Raw genomic sequence first — 10,020 nt, 5'->3', positions numbered from 1 at the left:
TATATCTTAAGTAATCATTGGCATATCACTGTGTTCCCATTAAAACTAATCACCCGCATTGTTTCCCCAACAAATATGGTTCCCATGGTTGTTTCACAGAAAAACCTTGGCATAACCCGCCAGGGGCTTGGTATGGGAACAAATGAGTTGCTAGTAAAAGTCCGAACAGCTCTATAGCATACTTCGGTGTCGCAAGTTTGGCCTTATATGCATCAGCTCTGAATCATTGTCTTGGGTCAATACTTGGGTTTCCCGGCTCTTGTGCTTGCTACCCTACGTTCCGCTCTATCGGCTAGGGTAGTAAAGGGAGAACTACTGTGATTGTGCCCTGGTCTAAACCGGATGAGCGCCTCAGTAGAGAAAGCCGAAAACTGACTGTCATGATGCGGCGTGAGCTAGTCAACCACTTGACGGCTTCTTGGAATATTTAGCTATTCTCCGTGTCACACGAGGGATCTTTTCAGATCAAATATGTAAGGCACCATATGCCGCATACATACCAGGGGCTATGTCGTAGACCCACCATAAAACTCCTATGGCTAAGTGAAAGTGTTAACACCCCATAGTCCGATTGCCTCGTTCGCCGCATTATGACCTCCTTCATGGACCAAGACATTGGATAAAGACTGATTAAATGCCTTTCCGAACACCCCCGTACTTCGTACGAGGGGGCTGAAGCCGACGACTGGAAAACTTTCAGATTATATCAAAATGGCCGCACAGGAGGAATTCAAGCTTTCAAGCAAAACATAAATAGATTAACTATAAAATTGTCTTTTACAATTTTCATACACCTCACTCGAACATTATGTATTTCGAGCACTGACCCTCTATAAATTGGGCAGCCTCTAGGACGTCTTCAAAATAATGCTCCGGTTCCAGACGGTCCTTGCCTTTGGGTGGACCCTTCGTTGCAACATCGATGGCCTTGATGTTCCCCCAGAACATCTTGACTCGGGCAAAAGCCATCCGTGCACCCTCAATGCACGTTGACCGCTTCACAGCATCGATACGCGGCACCACATCAACAAGCCTTTGCACCAAACCAAAATAGCTATTCGGAACAGGCTCAGTTGGCCACAACTGGATTACGACATCCTTTATGGCAGCGCCGGATATCCTATGAAGTTCGGCCCATTGGGACATCTGTTCATTGAGCAACAGAGGGCGCTTTGATGCGCCAAACTGCTACCAAAAAAGCTTCTTTGTTGCATATCCATCTCGCGCTTGGTAATATTGCACCGCATCGGCAGAACTCTTCGGAAAGTCCAAGAACTCGTCCGGAGAACTCCATACTTGGTTAAGTTGGGCATAGTTCGGGTCACCGAACTTAGTTTGCAGCAGAAAGGGCTTTCCAGCCGCAATCTCCCTCGCCTATCGAACCTCCTCACGGGACGCTCTGCATTCCGACCGCGCTTCTCTCGCCTCTTGTAAGGCCTTGTCCAAACCAGCCGTTAAGGCTTTACTCTCCTTCTCTAGAAATTCACAGTGGTCGATAGCATTCTCCAGTTCGAGCATCATCGTGGATACCTTCTCCTCATCTTGGCGCCGTGCAGCTTGTTCGGCTTTTAATTCAGTCGATGCCTTTTTGGCAGCAGCATTGCTACGCCGGGCCTGCTCCTTGGCCCGGGCCAGCTCCGCTCAAAGAACTTGAACGGCGGCAGCACCATCTGCAGCCAAATCTCAGCATCATGCTTATACCACAAAAAATGTATGTGGATTGCCCCGAATACATACCTTGCGACTCGTCCAGACACATATTGATTAAAGCAAGATCATCCCCTGCCACATCAAGCTTCCGCTGCAAATTGGCAATCTCGATAGTCCAAGAAGTGGCCAAGGGGGAAGCAGCCTGCGTTCAAAGTTCATCAGGTTAGTCCTCAAACGATCCTTTTCGATCCTCCATTTGCTTCCCAGTGGAAGCCAACCCGAGTATCAGGGGCTACTACCTATACACAGGCACATCTTTGCAAATGAAACATAGCTGAAAACATTATGTCACAAACCTCGAAGCCCTTCAGTAGGCTCATGAAGGCTTCATTTAATCCTCTCTTCGCAGACGAAATCTTCTCAATCACTGTACCCATCAAGGTACGCTATTCCCCCGAGACAGATGCTTTCCGCAACATGTCCCGCAATATATCCGGAGTCTCCAGGTCTCTGGAAGTTGCTCCAAAAGCATAATCATCCTTTGAAGGAATATGCTCACCCTTCTTCAAAATCGCTGTCGGCTGTGAACCAGATAGTTCGGGGCTTCGTTATCATTAGCCCCGGAATCCTGGATGATCGGAGATCCATCTTTGGGTACTGACTCTTCTGTCCCCCGGTCTAAAGGGACCCTCCATGATGACACTTTAGGAGGTTCTTGTTGGGCGAGGAGGTTGGAGGAGGCATCTCGCTCTCCATCATCTCTGGGAGGAGGCTCCCTGAAGAAGAGGATCACCCAGAAAAACTCTGTGCTAACATGTAAAAATGCATGAATACGTTACGTATATCTTCGGTAATAGCAACGGAGTGGGTCGCTATCAAAGTACTCCGGATTCTCTTACGGTTTGGCCAAGGGCTTGTTCCCTTGTTGGAGCTGCTCGACAGCGTCACTTCCAAAACCCAAGCCAGTCGACGGTGGCATCTTGCCCTTCTTGAAAGACCGCCCCTCCCAATCTTCGGAAGCGGCCCTTTTCCTCCTGTTTGGAGAAGGGATACTGGGTCCTTTTCCGCCTACGTATTCGGGCGAGGAAAGGTCGATTTCTCCGGACTCAGTGTCCGACTTACCTCCGGGACAAAGGTCATCTTGGGTCTTTTCGTCCTCCCCTGCTGATGCCTGGTATGGCGCCGAGGCCAGCATCCTTGTTAACACAGGAGTAGCTGAGTCTTCGGGGAGGGGAGTCAGACACCTAATCAATTGCACCTTCTTTATCCAGCCTTGAAAAAAGGATGATACTATTGGTATATTGCCACTGGGTATCTGATTATGAGGTATTCGGTAAATGGGTACTTACGAAGGTGTCCGGATGATTACAGTCTAGGCCGACATCTTCGATGGTGTCCGGCCATTGCCTTCGTTTCCTGAAGAATAATCTCCACATTTGTTCGTGCGTTGTGCCGAAGAAGTGTTGAAGAGTCTGCGGCCCTTCTGGATTGAACTCCCATAGGAGGAGAGGCCGTCGCTGGCATGACAGGGTTCGACGAACTAGCATTACATGAACGACATTGGCTATGTCGATGTCCCTCTCCATGAGGCTTCGAATGCGACTTTGCAGAGTTCGCACATCATTCGTTGATCCCTAATCTAGCCCCTTGTTAATCCACAATGCAAGCTGAGTTGGGGGCTGGATCGGAATGCGGGCGAGGTTGCCCACTTGGAGTTGCAAGGCTCGGTGATATAGAACCACCCCTGCTGCCACAGATCGGAAGATTTAGCGAAGGATCCTTTTGGACAAACGACGCTAGCAAGCTTGCTCACTGTAGCACCGCCGTACTCGGCCTGCCTCCCCTCTACCACTTGCGGCTTCACATCAAAGGTCTTGAGCCACAAGCCGAAGTGCGGAGGAGTTCGGAGGAGGGCTTCGCACATGACGATAAACATCGAGATAAGAAGAATAGAGTCCGGGGCCAAATCGTGAAAGTCTAGCCCGTAATAGAACATGAGCCCTCGGATGAAGGGGTTAAGTGCAAACCCCAACCCTCGGAGGAAGTGGGACACGAACACGACCCTTTCGCCGGATCTGGGAGTGGGAATAACCTTCCCCTTGGCAGGAAGCCGATGACGGATTTCAGCGGTCAGGTACCTTACTGCCCGAAGCTTTTCAATATCTTCCTCCGTAACAGAAGAAGCTACCCACCAGCCTTGACGGCTAGATCCAGACATGATTGGGGCTGGTGGCGACCGAAACCCAGGTGTTGGAACTCGGGGTAGAAGGGGTTGAGGAAGAGGCAAGCATGGAAGAAAAAGACGGGTCAGTACCCCTATATAAAGGCTGCAAATATCAAATGTCTCCTCTTAAGCCTCAAAAACTTGCTTGTTTCCAAGGAGTTGTACCCGAGCGACGGTTGGGTTACCCACGTCCGGATCGACAAGAATCCCTTAAAAAGGGAGGCACAATCTTGGCTTGGATAAGATGTGCCAATAAAGCCACGTCTTGGGACATGGAGCGACGGGCCAGCTAAAACTGTCCGCAAGTAGTGGCCGGGCAGGCGTGGTGTCATATTACCAAAAAGTGGTCGGTGGGTTGAACCCATGAAATATTATGTCCTCTGCGGTTGTACGTACAAGTCCGGATACAATCATTATATCTTAATATCAACTGGGAGTTCGGAAGGGGGAACCCGCCTTGCAATGCCGAAGACAATCTGTGTCCCGGACTCCTCGTCATTGAAGCCAGGTTCAGGGGCTACTGAGGGAGTCCTGGACTAAGGGGTCCTCGGGCGTCCGGCCTGTTATCTATTGGGCCGGACTGATGGGCTGTGAAGACATGAAGGCCGAAGATTGTACCTGTGTCCGGATTGGACTCTCCTTGGCGTGGAAGGCAAGCTTGGCGACCGACTATGAAGATTCCTTCTTATGTAACCGACTCTATGTAAACTCTAGATCCCCTCGGTGTCTATATAAACCGAAGGGGTTAGTCTAGAAAAGATATACTCATTACCATAGTCATACAGGCTAGGCTTCTAGGGTTTAGCCATTATGATCTCGTGGTAGATCAACTCTTGTAACACCCAGATTCATCAATATCAATCAAGCAGGACGTAGGCTATTACCTCCAGAGAGAGGACCTGAACCTGGGTAAACATTGTGTCCCCTGTCTCCTGTTACCATCGATCCTAGACGCATAGTTCAGGACCCCCTACCCGAGATCCGCCAGTTTTCACACCGACACTAAACCCGAGTGATTCCTTCGCTACTGCTGCTAACTGAAGCTGATTGGAGCTGCCTCTTGATGAACAGTTCCTGGTGGGGGTTGGATGAACAGGATCCCGTGGTAGTAGAGGCCGCTGCCGCTGGATGAATAGGACCCCGATCGAGGAGGCATGGGGGTGGATGAACAGTAGCCGGTGGAGGGACCCCGTACATGGAGGGCTGGTTGAATAGGACCTCGTGGTGGGGCTGGTTGAACAGGACCCTGTGGAGGGATGTTGAATAGTAGCTGGTGGAGGCTAGATGAACAGGACCCCGTGGAGGGCTGGATGAACAGTAGCCGGGGAGGCTGGATGAACAGGACCCCGTGGATGAACAGTAGCTGGTGGAGGCTGGAGGAAGTCGACGCTGGATGAACAGTAGCAGGTGGGGGCTACAGGAAGTCAACAGTGGATGAACAGTAGCCCATGGAGTCCTGTTTTGCGGTACGCCACACCCCTCCCGATCAACAGGACCCCGTTTCGATCGTACGTGGTCGAACACAAGTCCATTTCCTCCGTTTTGCATTACGCCAGACCCTTCCTGATAAACAGGACCCCGTTTCGACCGTACGCGGTCGAACACAAGGCATGTTTCCTCCGTTCTATGGTATGCCAGACCTCGTTTCGGTTGTTCCATCCAAGCCGGTTGGCTTATCAGAATCGCAATTTTGAATCGGATCGGAGCTACGCTGGTAGGATCGGAAATCGTAGAATCTTCACTATCAGGATCGTAGAAACATAGTTTCTAAGAACTAAAATCGTAGAATCAGAGGGCTAATCTTGGATCGTAAAGTCGTAGAATCGTATAACAGAATCGCAATTGTGACAACATTGGTTGGCTCCCGATGAACACGATGTATTCTATTGCCTCTGATGAACACGACGCATTCCGTTGCCTCCCCATGAACATGACACAGTTTCTCCATTCCGACCCAGCCGGTTGGCTTCCAATGAACAGGATTAGTCGTTGTACGCATTAGAGACCCTGCCCGTATGTACGTACGTAGCCGTATTTACTATCTTGGAGCATGGTCATACGTACGTGTACACGATATAGACGGGACTCCATGACATACTACGTCGGCGCCTCTACTTCAATACGTGATGCTCCTTACTCGGCCACGTTATGTCGCTGCAGTGACACCGATCGACCGCTATGTATGTACACGTTCGCGACCGGACAGATAACGCTACCTTTGCTTCAACCTGTTGGGTCCCCGCTGTCATGGGGTAAGAAGGCAGTTCCTTCCGTGCGAAGATAAAGCCGCTAGGTTCCAACTGTTAGGGGGAACATTTTTTTTCACGAAATACAGAGACCCTTCCGGTAGGTCCCAGGTGTCACGTGGAGGAATCATATTTTGCGCGTAATAAGAAGGCGCTTCCTTGCGTGCGGCCATGGACCCAACTGTCAGCCTCTCCACTTACAGTCATCTTCTGATGGTTGTCGTTCGTTGACGACGCCGTACTGCCTGAGAGCACCAAGGTGGTGGATGGCGGCGTGACCTAGGAAGGGAACGACCCGGAGCCGGGGAATACACTGAAATGGATGCCCACGCGGAGGGGAGTATCAGGGTTGACTGCTTCGGCTGCGGTTTGAGGTTGCCGTCTCTGGAGAATAATAGGGGGTGTGGGTGAGTAGAGGGAAGGCCTGGCTAGTAGTAGTATGGTCAGGCGGTGAGGCCTGTGCGGCAGCACAGCCGGCCACAGGAGGCTGGAGCAAGCGGTACGACGGGCGCAGGTTTGGGCGGCTGGAGCAACAAGACCAGAGGTTGAAGACACAACTTAGCCATTGGATTAACATTGAACGGTCAGTGCAGCTAGAATTGTTTATTGACTAAGTTGACAAAGCCCTATGTTCGGGTTAACTTAGTAGGCCCACAAGTCAGCCTCCAAATCTGGTGGGTCCCAGCTAGCAGGGGGAATCAATTTTTTCGCGTAATAAGGTGGCACTTCCTTGCGTGTGAAGATGTTTTCTGGTTTTTTTATTTCTTCTTTTTTGAGTTAGAATAAAAACAAAACACTTAAGCATCTTCGGTACAATCTATATTTTCATGAAAAGGATCATAATAAAGCTGGTGGGTCCCAGCTATCACGGAGAGGAAACTTTCTATTTCCGCGTAATAAAGGAAGCACTTCCTTGTGTGCAAAGATGTAGCTGGTGGGTCAAACCTGTCAGGGGGAGAAATTATTTGTTTTCGCATAATACGGGGGCACTTGCTGCGTCCGGCCATGGGCATGTGGGTCCCTACTGTCAGCCAATTGATGTCTACTACGCAACCTTCTTCTTGTAGACATTGTTGGGCCTCCAAGTGTAGAGGTTTGTAGGACAGTAGCAATTTTCCCTCAAGTGGATGACCTAAGGTTTATCAATTCGTGGGAGCCATAAAATGAAGATGGCCTCTCTCAAACAACCCTGCAACCAAATAACAAAGAGTCTCTTGTATCCCCCACACACCCAATACAATGGTAAATTGTATGGGTGCACTAGTTCGACGAAGAGATGGTGATACAAGTGCAATATGGATAGTAGATATAGGTTTTTGTAATCTGAAAATATAGAAACAGCAAGGTAACTAGTAACAAAAGTGAGCGTAAACGGTATTACAAAGCTTAGAAACAAGGCCTAGGGTTCATACTTTCACTAGTGCAAGTTCTCTCAACAATGATAACATAATTAGATCATATAACAATCCCTAAATGTGCAATAAAGAGTCACCCAAAAGTCACTAATAGCAGAGAACAAACGAATAGATTATTGTAGGGTACGAAACCACCTCAGAGTTATTCTTTCTGATCGATCTATTGGCTTATTCCTATAAGTGTCACAAACAGCCCTAGAGTTCATACTAAAATAACACCTTAAGACACACATCAACCCAAACCCTAATGTCACCTAGATACTCCAATGTCACCACAAGGATCCGTGGGTTTGATTATAAGATATGCATCACACAATCTTGGATTCGTCTATTCAAACCAACACAAAGAACTTCAAAGAGTGCCCCAAAGTTTCTACCGGAGAGTCAAGACGAAAATGTGTGCCAACCCCTATGAATATGTTCACAAGGTCATAGAACCCACAAGTTGATCACCAAAACATACATCAATTAGATCACGTGAATATCCCATACTAACAATAGATAAACACATGCAAGACATACATCAAGTGTTCTCAAATCCTTAAAGACTCAATCCGATAATATAACTTCATAGGGAAAACTCAATCCATTACAAGATGGTAGAGGGGGAGAAACATCATAAGATCGAACTATAATAGCAAAGCTCGCGGTACATCAAGATCGTGCCAAATCAAGAACACGAGAGAGAGAGAGAGAGAGAGAGAGAGAGAGAGAGATCAAATACATAGGTACTGGTACAAACCCTCAGCCCCGAGGGTGAACTACTCCCCCCCCCCCTCATCATGGAGAGCACCGACATGATGAAGATGGCCACCGGTGATGATTTCCCCCTCCTGCAAGGTGCTGGAACAGGGTCCCGATTAGTTCTTGGTGGCTATAGAGGCTTGCAGTGGCTGAACTCCCGATCTAGGTTTATTTCTGGGGGGGGGGGTATATTTATAGGAATTTTTGGTGTTGAGAATAAGTCAAGGGGGTGCACGAGTCAACCACAAGGTCGGTGGGCGCGCCTAGGGGGGTGGGTGCCGCCCTCCACCCTTGTGGAGGCCTGATGGCTCTTCTGGCCCAACTATTTTGCTTCGGGGGCTTCTTCTGGTCCATAAAAAATCACCGTAAATTGTCAGGTCATTTGGACTCTGTTTGATATTCCTTTTCTGTAAAATTCAAAAACAAGCAAAAAACAGAAACTGACACTGGGCTCTATGTTAATAGGTTAGTCCCAAAAATCATATAAAATAGCATATAAAACATCCAAGATTGATAATATAATAGCATGGAACAATAAGAAATTATAAATACATTGGAGACGTATCAAGCATCCCCAAGCTTAATTCCTGCTTGTCCTATAGTAGGTAAACGATAAAAACAGAATTTTTGATGTGGAATCCTACCGAACATATTTATGAATGTAATACTTACTAGCACATATGCATGTGTGTTGCAACGGGAAAAATTGATATTTTGTGCAAGTATAATGTCCCACAACATCGAATTCATTATGAAGAACATGCTGCAACGCAGCATCCTTCTACAAAATGAACATAAAAATACGTTGCAATTTAGCCGTCTTTATATTTTCTTTGCCGGGCATAATCTTCCACCGATTACATTTTAAGTATATTTAATGGAATTTAAGTATAATCCTTTCATTAATTACTATAACGTTCACACCTGTTTTCTAATTTAGTAGCCCTAACACATTGAAGCCTACAGATCCTTTCCTTTTAATTATCGTACCTTTTTACCTCAAATCCTTCATGTAGAATTTATTAAGACCACAATATTTATTTTAGTTATTCCACCGGTTTACCCATAATTCGTTGTTTAATTAGCCACATTCGTTTAAATATTCTATTTAAGCCCACAATCCTTCCTTTATTAGCTCATTTGCTTAATTATCTCGCCCTAAACATGATGACTGCCACTCGTATATTTAGAGCGAGTTGGGATTAGTAAATGTGAAAGCCCCATAGGTCATTGGTTGTTTTACATCGAAGAGCTAGACAGGAGGTCCTATGTTCAGTTCCCACAATGTTGATTTATTTTGACCTAATTATTTTTCGCGGTCTTTATGAAAGCCCATAAAAGGTCCATCAACATACAAGTACTTGGCGCAGATCGCTTTGCGTGTGTAAACCAAACGAAAAGGACTAAACCAAACCAATTATTTTTCGCAGTCTCTATGAAAGCCCATAAGAGGCCCATCAACATACAAGTACTTGGCCCAGATTGCTTAGCGTGTGTAAACCAAACGAAAAGGACTAAACCAAACCAAGAATATCTATTCCCTTCAATAGTAGGTATAGATTTATTGTGACATGAATGTTCAGATATGTATGATTCAAAACAAAAGTTTAATGGACATAAAAAAAATAATACTTCAAGCATACTAACAAGGCAATTATGTCTTCTCAAAATAACATGGCCAAAGAAAGATTATCCCTACAAAATCATATAGTCTGGCTATCCTCCATCTTCATCACACAAA

The sequence above is a fragment of the Triticum dicoccoides genome, chromosome 3A (assembly GCF_002162155.2).
Source record: "Triticum dicoccoides isolate Atlit2015 ecotype Zavitan chromosome 3A, WEW_v2.0, whole genome shotgun sequence".
Taxonomy (NCBI): Eukaryota; Viridiplantae; Streptophyta; class Magnoliopsida; order Poales; family Poaceae; genus Triticum; species Triticum dicoccoides.
Note: the sequence above shows the minus strand (reverse complement) of the source record.